This window comes from Propithecus coquereli, unplaced genomic scaffold (assembly GCF_000956105.1).
Source record: "Propithecus coquereli isolate 6110/MARCELLA unplaced genomic scaffold, Pcoq_1.0 Scaffold2, whole genome shotgun sequence".
Taxonomy (NCBI): domain Eukaryota; kingdom Metazoa; phylum Chordata; class Mammalia; order Primates; family Indriidae; genus Propithecus; species Propithecus coquereli.
The window spans coordinates 5,842,845-5,856,377 of NW_012144966.1; the positions used below are offsets into that span (position 1 = coordinate 5,842,845).

The window sequence follows — 13,533 nt, forward strand, 5'->3', positions numbered from 1 at the left end:
GTGGCACATGCCTGTAGTCCCAGCTACTCAGGAGGCCGAGGCAGAAGGATTGCTTGAGCCCAGGAATTTGAGGTTGCTGTGAGCTAGGCTGATGCCACGGCACTCTAGCCTGGGCAACACAGTGAGATTCTGTCTAAAAAAAAAAAAAAAAAAGAGAAAATAATGTAAAATATCTCAATAACTTTCATACTGATTACATGCTGAAAAGATATTTTAGATATACTAAGTTAAATAAAATAATGAAAAATAATCTCACCTGTTTCTTTTTTCCTTGTTAAATGTGGCTACCAGAAGCTTTAAAATGAAATATGTGCTCGCATCGTATTTCTATTGAACAATGCCGATCTAGAACAATACCTGCATCATAGCAGTTACTAACTGAACGTTTACTCAGGTCCTATTACCATATCTTCAGGAGACTCTGATGAGAAGTATGGGATGGCTAGGTTTCTAAAGGCAACATGTGGGGTTACCATTAGACTAAGAGAGCATAAAACCAGTGTAGTAAACTATCTATATAGTGCTTGACAGTTTTCAAGGCATTTTCACAAATACCTGTTTTTAGTCTTCCTAACACTTAGATTTTTTTTTAGGGGGGGTAAGACAGAGTCTTGCTCTGTCGCCTGAGCTAGAGTGTAGTAGCATCATCATAGCTCACAGCAACCTCAAATTCCTGGGCTCAAGCGATCCTCCTGACTCAGCTCCCGAGTAGCTGGGACTACGGGTGTGAGCCACCACGCCCGGCTAATTTTTTTTCTATTTTTTGTAGAGACGGGGGTCTTGCCCTTGCTCACTCCTGACCTCGAGTGATCCTCCCACCTTGGGCTCTCAGAGTGCTAGGATTACAGGCATGAGGCACTGTTCCCAGCCGAGGTAAATGTTACTGTTCCACTGAACAGATTACAGAACTAGGGCTCAGATGTTAAGTACCTTTCTGGGATAGCATTTGCATCAAATGGTTAAACCATAACCAATTCCACTCTTATGATTTCAAATCTCTGGCTCTTTCTACTATACTATGTTACTTCTATTTAAGCTTGAATACTAATCAATGAACCAACCTGGGCTGCCACTTCCCAAACGTCTTTCTCCAAAGGAAAGTATTCTCGTTTTAGAACCATCCTCCCTGTATCCTAAGAATCAGAGATGGGAGAATATTTTAAGCAGGAGGTTTACAAACAAAAGCACCAAGTAAAAGTACATTCTAGTACATATCAACAAAGACGATTTACCATCCTAAAAAAGTTAAGGTTCCTTAAATATGTCTATAAACTTAATGCAAGAAGCTCATAAAGATGTCGATGGCTCTCAAGAAATAAAAATTCTGATGCCACGGCACTCTAGCCCGGGCAACAGAGCAAGATTCTGTCTCACACAAAAAAAAAAGAAACAAAAACTTGATTCTCAAAAAGGAAGAAAATGAAGAAAGTTATGAGAGCATCAGAGAATGATCAGTACTACTCATTACTTAACAGAGCAGGGCTTTGGGCCAGGCGTGGTGGCTCACGCCTATAACCCAAGCACTTTGGGAGCCTGAGGGAGGAGGATCCCCTGAGCCCAGGAGTTCAAGATCAGCCTGGGCAACGCAGGGAGACCCTGTTTCTACATAAAATAAAAAAATTAGCAGGCCATGGTGGTGTACACCTGTAGTTCTAGCTACTCAGGAGCCTGAGGCAGGAGGATTGCTTGAGCCCAGGAGTCTGAGGTTGCAGTGAACTATAATGATGCCACTACACTCGAGCCGGGGTGACAGCTCCATCTCCAAAACAAAGAAAAAAGGGAGCATGGCTTCTTTCAGGACATACATACCTTTTACAGTTTATTTTGTAAGTTTATCGCTCACCTTTCCCCTCTTGTAAGGGAAGAGGTACCCACAAGGAAATTTCCTACATGCCTCATAGTACTCTCATGGGGCCAATGGGGGCAATAAGTTTGAAAGGATTTTACAGGCAAAAACTGAGACCAAAAATTGAGTGACTTAACTCCCTAAACCCAAAGATAAAGTCTGTTTACACACATACTTCTAAGCACACAAAGATGCTTTCTAGTGCTGTCCTATGCATGTGGAGCAATGAGGCTCGAACTTCCTGTATAAAGGTATGACCACAATGGAATGCTCACTGTCTGCTTTCTCTTTCCCCCATCTCTGTCTTTTCCCACAGTGAACTAAGCACTGTGTTACTTCATTTAACACATACAACAACCCTATGATATGGGCGCAATTATTATCTCCACTTTAGAGAAGAAAAGGATGACTAAGAAAACTAACTGGTCTGAGGATGCCAGCTAGTGAAGTGATGGATGAGATACTCTACCCAGAAAGTCGAACCGCAGAGCCAGTATTCTTGGCCCGCATGCTACCTAGCCATGAAGGAAGTGATCACATGCAATCGTGGCGGTCAATGTGCTGGGGAAACCATAAAAGCAGTTAGAGGCCAATAAGCACTATCTGTAAAGTCTATTACAGTCTGTAGCAATCTCTGAACCTTGAACTCAGGCAGAAGTGTATGATTTCCTTCTCTGTATACACTGAGGGTTTCTAAATTCTGTACAAGCATATTTTATGAGGAAAAAAAATTAATTTTACAGAAGCCAGCCCGCTGTAGGATATTCTTTGACTACCTCATAAATCTTAAAAGACCTACATAGAGGCAAACAAACTCAAGGCTTTATTCAAAAAATAAAAATATTAATATAACCTACAAAAAGAATAATCTTAATTATATGTCCTATTCTGAAAAAATAAATAATGAAAGACCGATCTTGCTAACAGGAAAAATAAATTCCTAAAGGGCAGCTTTTCCACCCTCTTAGAAGAGAAATAAATCGTCTCTTAGTTACATGAATATCTCACCTACAGAGATGTTTGCCTTGCTAATTAAAAGAAGCTGAGCAAAGAAAGAATAAATCCTTGTTAACATTTGCTGGCGGATTCGCATTCCAGAGATAAGAGTCTCCAGGAGAGGGGAAGGAAAGGGTAGACTATCTGACTGACTGTCGTTAAGATTCACTACCCGTAGACCAAAAGGTTTTTCTGAGTTTGTTTAAACAGCCTTGAAGAGTTCCTGAGCGGACAGCAGGGGTGTGAGCTTCCCCACCTCCCCAAGGGGAGAGGGCACCAGATGCGTGTTATCAATCTACAGCCAGGAAGAAAGAGAAACCAATTCCTGTTATCAATCTGCTACATAAGAAACACGGAAAGGCCAACTCAACAGTTTCGCAGCTGTCTCCTGTTAATTAACTGGAATATAGCAGTAAACTTTCTTTTGCCTTCCTTATAAAGCCCTGAAACCACTTGGCTTTGGGGCCAACACAACTCTCTCTTCCCTTCTGGTGCTGTGCCCTTTGTCTCAGGAGAAGGTAATAAACTTTGTACATCTTTCTATCCTAAACTTGAGTACGAATTTCACAACCTTTTTCAAATAATACTCCGGGACTAACATTCACAACCATAATAAAAAAAATTTTAAATTTGCATCCTTTACTAAGAACAAACTCAGAAATTTAAAAGGTACAAATAAAAGGAAAGTCGTAAAAGAGTATCTTATCACCACCCACAATGAGACACTATTTACCATAAAAATGTTAATTTGAGATGAGGAAGTTTCTATAATGCACAGACCAAGTATATCTCAAACATGTAAAATAGTTAAAAACAAAAGAGCAGATAAAATGGGCTAGAACACAGTCTATCTCCTAGCAATCTAGAGCACCTTGGAAACAATGTGCAGCAGACCATGGTAAATACAGTTATTCTGGTGAATTAAAACTCATTCCTTGTAATTATATCAAAGGCCAATGAGGAAATGGTCCTGATAACAACACAGGATTTTACAACCATTAGCAGTTCTGGACAGAGACAGGAATATCCTTTATTTATTCTTTGCACGGTAGCTCCCCCAACCAAATGCCAAAACACACTGACATCACATTTGTTTCCTAAATTAAATTCCTGCCTTAATAATGCAGTTCTAATTTAGAAAGGATCCTAAGAAAAGCTATACCACAGGCCACAAAAGACATAATTAGAAAATGTTTCCTGATACTTAGTCTATTAGTCATTGAAATAGAATAGGCATACAAATTACCTCAACTGCCTTCATTTAAATAATTTGTAATTCTACTTTCCCTTATTTCTTGGAATTGTTTCCTTCCCATAAAACTTGGAGCTAGTTAGCTAATTTATGTTCCCACATCTTACTTGCCTCATCATAAATCATTCTTATGTCTAGATTTTCTCTAATTTTTGGCCACCTTTCTGAAAATACATGAAAACAAACAGTATTTGAGGTCTATTGTCACCATTAAGTCTAGAGAACTATTGTCAGCTGTGTTCACAACAGCATGTAGCTACGCAGAAGAAAATACAAAATCCTCAAACGCAAAAGCGGCAAACTGAAAACCCATCCAATTCCCTACCACAAGGTCCCACATTCTGGGGTTGAAAGCTTGGGAGAGAATAAGCAATAAGACACTAATTTTATTCCCCTAAAACAGAAGGGAGAATCTAATATACTTTTCGTGTGTGCACAGTGACTGTTCATAACTTTTTATTGAAGTATAAAATTCATACAGAAGAGAAAGGGTTTTGTTTTGTTTTTTGCTAACTTGCCAATTTATAACTTCATAGTCTTTATTCTCCAAAGTTTAATATCTCTAGGAACTTAACAAATGAAGGCCGGGGGAGTTCAGAGGGGATGGTATTATGTTTAACCAAAAAGAAGAAGAATTTATTGGAGGACACGGTATTTAGGCTGGGTCTTTTTTTCCCCTCATAAATTTTATTAATATATTCCTATGCCATAAGGTTCAGCCTTTTAAGGTGTACAATTCAGTGTCTTTTTAAAGTATATTCACAAAGTTGTAAAACCACAACCACTAATTCAGAATATTTAATACTTTCAAAGAGAGCCTGGATACCTATTAGCAGTCATTCCCCATTCTCTAACTCCTCCAGCCCCTGGCAACCACTAATCTACTTTCCATCTCTACGGATTTGCCTATTCTGGACATTTCATATAAATGGAATCATATAGTATATGGCCTTTTGTGTCCGGCTTCTTTCATTTAGCATGTTTTTGAGGTTCATCCATGTTGTAGGGCCTGAAGATTGAAAATAAGCTATAAAAAGTAAGGAGCGATTAATTAAATAATATACTCTTAAATGTCAACTTCAGGGAATCCCTCTTTACTCTTCACTCTCTAAGGTAACGAGCTTCTGCCAGCTATCCTCTTATATTAAGAGATTTGACAAAATTAAGTATTACAAAGGTGCTTACATAACAGTGGGAAAACCAATCAACGGCATTTATATTCTTGTGATTATGTTCACTGGAGAACCAAGTTGTGCGACTGGACCTCAACAGAAGAAAATACATTTAATAGAAATATGCATGATTTATACTGATAAATTTGGAAACATCGCTGACGAACACTAAAGATCTGGATAATTACAAAGCTGGAAGTTGTAAACAGACTTTTTTTAAAAAAAAAGTTGCCTAACACTGCAAATTTATTAATTACCGAATTGTACATTTAAAAAGGATAAATTTTTGGTATATAAATTATACCCTCAACAAAGCTGTTTAAAAAACATATAACTTGGCCGGGCACGTTGGCTCACTCCTATAATCCTAACACTCTGGGACGCCGAGGCGGGAGAATTGCTTGAGCTCAAGAGTTTGAGAACAGGCCAGGCGCGGTGGCTCACGCCTGTAATCCTAGCACTCTGGGAGGCTGAGGTGGGTGGATGGCTCAAGGTCAGGAGGTTCAAGACCAGCCTGAGGAAGAGCGAGACCTCGTCTCTACCAAAAATAGAAAGAAATTAGCTGGACAACTAGAAGCATATATACAAAAAATTAGCCGGGCATGGTGGCACATGCCTGTAGTCCCAGCTACTCAGGAGGCCGAGGCAGGAGGATCGCTTGAGCCCAGGAGTTGGAGGTTGCTGTGAGTTAGGCTGACGCCACGGTACTCTAGCCCGGGCAACAGACTGAGACTCTGCCTCAAAAAAAAAAAAAAAAAAGATGTCACTTCTCCCAAAACACATCAATTAATTTAATGAAGTCACACTGGACAAGTTAATCCTAAAACACAGAAGAAAAATAAATGAACAAGAATAGTGAGAAAATTTCTAAAAAAGAAAAAGAGTTGGCCTTACCACATACTGAGACATATCTGCAGAGGATATCGTAGATTGGCATTGCACATTTGTTCCCAAACCTCCCTATTCTGCAGAGGCTAGAAAGCTAAAAATCTAAATTTTCCAGATTCCCTTGCAGCTGGGACCTAGAAGGAGATCAGGCCTTCCCAATTAAATGCAGACATGCATGGCCTGTGAGCAGGTGTGGAGAAAAAAATAAAAATAACAAAGAAAAAAGCAAAGAAGAAAAAAGAAAGAAAAAAAAAACCAAACAAACAAAAAATGCAGACATGTGGCAAAGAATTTCCTTGACCAAACTTGAGCCAGGTTCCCCCAAGTCATCTTTTTGACTAGGCTTCGACATCGGCCCATATAATCTAGTTTTAGCAAGAATCCTACTGTGTCGTTTAACAAAAATCTCCACTCTTGGTATCTGATTAAAATCCTTACCCCTCACTTTTGCTATCTTACCTCCCTAGCCCACTTGCACCAAGAACCCTGTTGAGTTGTTGAGTTGATCTAGGAAGAGTCCCCCAGCCTTTTTATTTCCTCAGCCATTTTCCATCCACCACCCCCCACCCTGCTACTGGACTATCTCCACTAGTCCCCCCTGGGGAGAGAGTTGAGTCTAATCTCTTCCCCTACTGCAAACCCTCCACTGTGCTAGTCCTTCTTGAATAAAGTCTTCCTTACCATCTTTAACAAGTGCCTGAATAATTTTTTCTTTTAACACACAGTAAAACTGAAAAAATCAAGTCTCAGAAGAATGCATACTATATGAATCCACTATTTAAGTTCAAGCTCATGAAAATTAAACAATAGATTGACTAGAGATACAAATGTATGTGGTAAATGAAAAGAGAAAGGAAAGGAATGATAAAGAATTCAGAAGAGTGGCTATCTCTGAGCAGAGGAAATAATATGCAATCAGAAAGGGACAGATAAGGCTCTTTCAAAATTAAGGTAAAATTCAATTTCGTTTTTATTTTTTTATTTTTGTTTTTGTTGAGACAAGGTCTCACTCTGTCACCCGGGCTACAGTGCATTGGTGTGATCATAGCTCACTGTAACCTCAAATCCCTGGCCTCAAGCGATCTTCCTGCCTCAGCCTCCTCAGTAGCTGGGACTACAGGTGCACACCTCACCCAGCTAATAAAATTCAATTTTTTTTTTTTTTTTTTTTAGTGCAGTGGCATCATCATAGCTCAGTGCAACCTCCAACTCCTGGGTTCAAGTGATCCTCCCACCTCAGCAGGGACTACAGGCATGTACCACCACACCCAGCTAATTTTTTCTATTTTTGGTAGAGATGGGGTCTCACTCAGACTGGTCTCAAACTCCTGACTTCAAGCTTTCCTCCTGCCTCAGCCTCCCAAAGTGCTAGGATTACAGGTGTGAGCCACTGCGTCCGGCCTAAAATTCAGTTTTTTAAACCATCAGGCAAGTATACAAGTGCTTGCAGTACCATTATTTGGTACATTTTATAAATATTTTATAAATATTATTTTATACCTACTCAATATTTAATAAGAAATAATTCAATAAAGAATGAGGCACTCCAAACTATTAATGAAAAAAGTGCTCATCATACATGCAAATTTTCTAAAAGATTTGAATTTTTTCAACATAAAGATCTAGAGGGGGAAAGAAATGATCCACACACTAAATCTATGCTAAACTGTAAATCAAATCCTAATTTAAAAAAATGGAAACAACAATAGCCCGGTGGCTCACACCTATCAATCCCAGCACTTTGGGAGGCAGAGGCAGGATGATGGCCTGAACCCAGGAGGTCAAGGCTGCAGTGAGCTATGATTGAACCGCTGCACTCCAACTGGGACAACACAGCAAGATCCTGTGTCCAAAAAGTAAAATTAGAAAAAAAACTTTTAATGTAAACAACAATAAAATGCATCAGAGAAGCAGCAGATGAGGCAAAAAGCACAAAAGGGGGGGTGCTGGACACCGGGGCTGACCTAGTTCCTGCTCAGCCACTGGCAAGTTTAGGGCTTCAAACAACTCATGGCATACTGCAGGCTTAACTTATCTTCAGATATCAGTGAGAAATCTGGCAAGTTTTTCATAACGTTCTTGTAGGCAAAGCAGGGAAACGTGAACCAAGTTAAACAGCTTGGTTAAGTGGAACATCAACGTTATTAATAGTTGAATAGTTTCAATGCTTTGTTCCCTGTCCCAGAGCAGATGTGTAAGGGGTGCCAACATACAGCTTGAGTTCACCCAATGCTGCTGAACCCAGGAATGAGATCAGGCAGAGGGAAGAGAGTGAGGCTGTCTCCTGCTCTGAGGTTGTCTTGGGTTGGCTGTGGCCCTAGATCAAAGGTCACTGCTCCTCACAAAGAGGCCAACTCTAGGTGACTCTCTCGTTCCCAGTTCCAGTATTTAGGGCTTCCCATCTATCCTTCAATTCTAGGGACAGTTACCACCTGGCCTGGATTATCCAAGTGACTTCACCATCTCTAAGAGTCTTCTTATATACCTACATCTCCACTAAAAAAAAAAAAAAAAAAAAAACAAACTCCTTGAAAATAATCATTCATCAAATATTCGCTTAATTATCCTTTTAAAAAATTGGGCAACATGTAGTCCAGGTATAGAATGCGCCACCTTTTGAACAATGTGATTTAAAAGATAAACAGATGAAAGAATGGTAGATGGATGAAAACAAAGGGCCACATATTTGAAACACGGACTTCGGTGGGGGGGGAACCAAGGGCAACACACGTAACCTAAACGTATGTACACCCATAATTTGCTGAAATTAAAAAAAAAAAAAAGAAAACAAAGGGCCAGGCTGGTCTCCTGTTGTTGGAAGTTCTATTTCCTCAAGGCCGTGAGGAGACTGCCAAGCTTGTTTGGGTATACGGATAGAGCAGAATGCCACAGCAGGGTAAGCTTAACTTGGCCGCTGACAGCCACGAGGAAAGCCCCAGCTCTCCTCAGGCTGACCATTCTTTTTCTTTTTTTTTTCCTGGTCAAGTGAAGCAGTGGGAGTGGAGAAGGAACAAAGGAATCTGTAACTGGTTGTGATCAATTAGTTGTAAACACCACTGCACTCGGGACCGATCTTTTTGTTTTCCTATTTCTTAGTTTTTGTTATCAAAACGTTCAAACATACACAGAAGTATATAAGCATACACAGAGAAACATGATGAATTCCCATCACTCGATTTACCTGTATTGTTTTACCTCTGATTGCTCCGTTTTCTACCCAATCCACCACTGGTTGAAACTGGGATTGTTTCCAGTTTCTGGCTATCATGAATAAGGCTACCATGACCATTTTTATATGTGGCGTACGATGGACTTATGTAGTGCCCATTTCTCTAGTGTATGTATCTAGGAGAGGAACTACTGGGTCATGGGGTAGGTGTATATTTAGCGTTAGTTTGCCCAAAGTGGTTGTATGATTTATACTCCCACCAGCAATTTGAGAATTCCAGTCTTTCCACACCCATACCCGGGTAGTATCGTCAGCTGAGAGTGTTGATCATTTTGAAGGGGTGTAGTGATTCACCACTATACTTGTAATTTGCATTTTGCTTATAAGCAATAATGTAGAGAATATTCTCATATGTTTATTGAACATATGATCATCTTCTTTTGTGAGGTATCTTTCTCTTATTGACTTCACCCAGAACTATTTATTGAAAAGACCATGTTTTCTCCAATAAATGTAGGGATGTCGTTAGCCTAAATCAGGTGACCATCTATATGGGTAACCATCGATTCTTGACTACTTTCTGGCCAATCCCTTCTTCAGGCTAAGTGTGTCTATCCAATGAATAAAATAAAAATAACTATCACTTCTAGAAAGACAAATCTGCAAAATTTATCAGAAGTTAATCTGGATGATCTGCTATGTGGCATTATATATAACACTGACACTTACTGTTAAAATTCTTTGTCAAACCATTAAAATTTCACAAATAAAATTCTGTGAAGTTTCCTTCTTCTCTAAGTAAGCTGTGAGTGTACAAGACAATATGCCACACATACATGCTTTTCAATCACTACCCTTCAAGCTTCTAGGTTAGTGAAATGAACTATTTCTTCTTTAAATTTTTATTCTGAAGTCATTTTAGACACAAAGGAAAGTTGTAAACACAGCAGAGTTCACACATACTCTTCACTCTGCTTTCCCTGTTAATAAGTTACTGAACTCTACCATAATCATCAAAATCAGGAAATTAACATTGGTACAACACTATCAATTAAACCACGGATATTATTTGGACTTCACCTGTTTCGCCTCGATGTCCTCCTTCTGTTTCAGAACCTAATCCAAGATCACACAAGACATTTAGTTGTGTCTCCTTAGTTTCCTCCAGTGTATGACAGTTCCTAATTCTTTCCTAGTGTAGTCAATTTTTTATAACAAAAAAATCATTTAAAAATGATAAGGATGTATTATTTCTCTATTTTATAAAATAGCAATGTTAAAAGGCTAGATTTAAAAATAAAGAGACATGATTATATTTTGTTTATCCCAGTAGATTCTCCTATAGGCTCTATTTTGATATAAATAGGAATCTGGTTTTCTACCAGAGATCATTTTAGGAAAAGATCACATGAAAAAGTGAGATACATCTCTGCTCTGTCTAGATAAAATTGTGAGACAGCTGCCACCATTCCAAAAAGGTATCAACATAAACATAAAATTGTATATTAACTTTCATAATTTTTTTTTTTTTTTGAGACAGTGTCTCTGTTGCCCTGAGTAGAATGCCGTGGCATCAGCCTAGCTCACAGCAACCTCAAACTCCTCGGCTCAAGCGATCCTCCTGCCTCAGCCTCCTGAGCAGCTGGGAATACAGGCCACCACGCCTGGCTAATTTTTTCTATTTTTAGTAGAGATGGGGTCTCGCTCTTGCTCAGGCTGGTCTCAAACTCCTAATCTCAAGCGATCCTCCTGCCTCAGCCTCCCAGAGTGCTAGGATTACAGGCGTGAGCCACTGCCCCTGGCCAACTTTCACAATTTTGAGCACAATTTAAAGCAACTGATTGTGCCCATCTCAAGGACTATTAATTCTATCCAAATGTGAGTTAAATATGGGAAAGTGTGTCTGAGATGATGACCTTTGACCTATGAGATTAAAGAAAGGAGACCAAAACATTTGGAAAGGAAATGTAAAAGAAGTTTTAAAAAAAGACCCACTCAAGTGAATACATCCACTTATCCGTACCTTTTTATCCACATGATTTAAATGATAGAAAATCTTTAAAGTAATTACAAAGTATTCATTCAATCCCTTCAAATATATGAAATGAGAAAAACCTCAAATGCACTAGAATTAATATCCAGGACATTACAAAACAATTATTATTTTGAAGTGTTAAGTACCAGCAAGACTTTGAAGGCAGCTAAATTAAGTCTACCCTGTCAGACAGTCATTACCCAACATAATCTCTGGCAATTAGAACAAAGTGTGCAGTGTTATTATTTCAGTCCAGATAGAACCACAGTGGGATCATTTAAAACTTCATTTTCTAATTTCAATTACCTTAGAAAAGGAAACCTGCTACTGGAATTGTATAGCTTATATAGTCTTTAAACTCAGGGAGTAAAGCAGAAAGATATTAATTTAACATTAATGGAACTCATTATCCTTTCTGGAGGACTTCATAAGAGTAATAGGATTATTCAGAATAGAGAGAACAAGAAATGTTATAGCAGAAGTCACGTCTCTATCTGGCAAGGTACCAAATTACAGGATAACATAATGAATGCCCTGACTTCTTAATCCATGTTAAGAAACAAGAGTCATGGAAGGGCCGGGCTAATGAGTATAATCCCAGGGGGGGCAGGAGAATTGCTTGAGGCCGGGAGTTCAAGACCAGCCTGGGCCACATATCAAGACCCCCCTCTAACTCTAGGAAAAAAAAAAAAATAAGAAGAAAAATTAGCCAGGCGTGGTGGCACATGCCTATAGTCCCAGCTACTTGGGAGACTGAGGCAGGAGGATGGCTTGAATCCAGAGTTGGAGGCTGCAGTGAGCTATGATAGTGTCATAGCATCCAAGCCTGGGTGACAGAGTAAGACCCTGTCTCTAAAAAAATAACTAAAATTTTAAAAAATAGTGATAGAAGATGATGGATATAAAGCATGTCCTGGTTTTCTGTCTACTTCACTACCAGCTGCTCTCCTCCGGACTTCACACAATCAGACCTCAGGGCTGAGTCCTGGGCCCCCTTCCTTTTCTCTTTACTCTCTCCCTAACATAAATGCCATTTTTAGGTTGTGTCTTCAAATTTATATCTCAGTTAAGATGTCTCCTCTGCACTACAGACTCGCATGTCTGACTACCTCTATCTCCATTCTACGATAGCTCACGTGTTTCAATCGTAACACATCTATATGATAATAGCTAATAAACATCAAAATATATTGAGCACTTATTATGGGCCAAGCCCCCAGTCTAAACACTTTTCATGTACTGAATCATTTAATCCTTATAACAACCCTACAAGGTAGGCAGATACTAGATTATTCCCATTATTCAGAGGGGCAATTAAGGCATACAAAGGTAAGTGCTCAAGGTCAGCACGCTTAACACATGGCAGGGTCAGGGTTCAAAGTGAGCTGTTCTGGCTTCAGAGTCCACACTCCAAACACCTATGCTGAGCTAAGTCGCTGAAATCAAAGTCTAGTTTCCTCCCCAGGTATGGTTCCCATCTCCTGATCCCAGATTTCTCAACTTAGTAAAGACCCAGGTCATCTACTAAAGTTGGAAAGTAGAAGCATCTTTAATTCCTTCCTTTCCCTCACTGCCCAAAACCAGCAAGTTCTGTCAAATCCCACCCTCTTCTCTATCCTCAGTGCATCCTGGATTGTAGAGAAACATCCCAAGACCAGTCTCCTGGCCTCTGCGCCCACATACTCAGTCCCCAAATGTACCCTACATTCAGCAACGAAAGGGATCTTAAAACACACACCACTTTATGCATTTACTTAAAACCATGAAGTAGCTTTTTCTCACTCTTGATACAAAATCCTCACTATATCTTTCAATGCTCTTGGTCTAACTCTAAAACTGCATCTCCAGCTACTCTCTCCCCATGTACCTTTTTTGCTCTAGCCCCTTTTTTTTGGAGACAGAGTCTCATTCTGTCACCTGAGCTAGGGTGCCGTGGCATCAGCCTAGCTCACAGCAACCTCAAATTCCTGAGCTCCAGCGACTCTCCTGCCTCAGCCTCCTGAGCAGCTGGGAATACAGGCCACCACGCCTGGATAATTTTTTCTATATTTAGTAGAGATGGGGTCTCACTCTTGCTCAGGCTGGTCCCAAACTCCTGACCTCAAGCAATCCTCCTGCCTCGGCCTCCTAGAGTACTAGGATTACAGGTATGAGCCATGGCGCCCAGCTTCCCCC

At 39.8% G+C, this 13,533-nt stretch overlaps 1 protein-coding gene across 1 annotated transcript in view; it reads right to left on the reverse strand.

The window, feature by feature from the left end:
- LAPTM4B (lysosomal protein transmembrane 4 beta) overlaps window positions 1-13,533 on the reverse strand; it is a 65,840-nt gene that overhangs the window by 31,012 nt on the left and 21,295 nt on the right. The gene's annotated exons all lie outside the window — the stretch shown is intronic.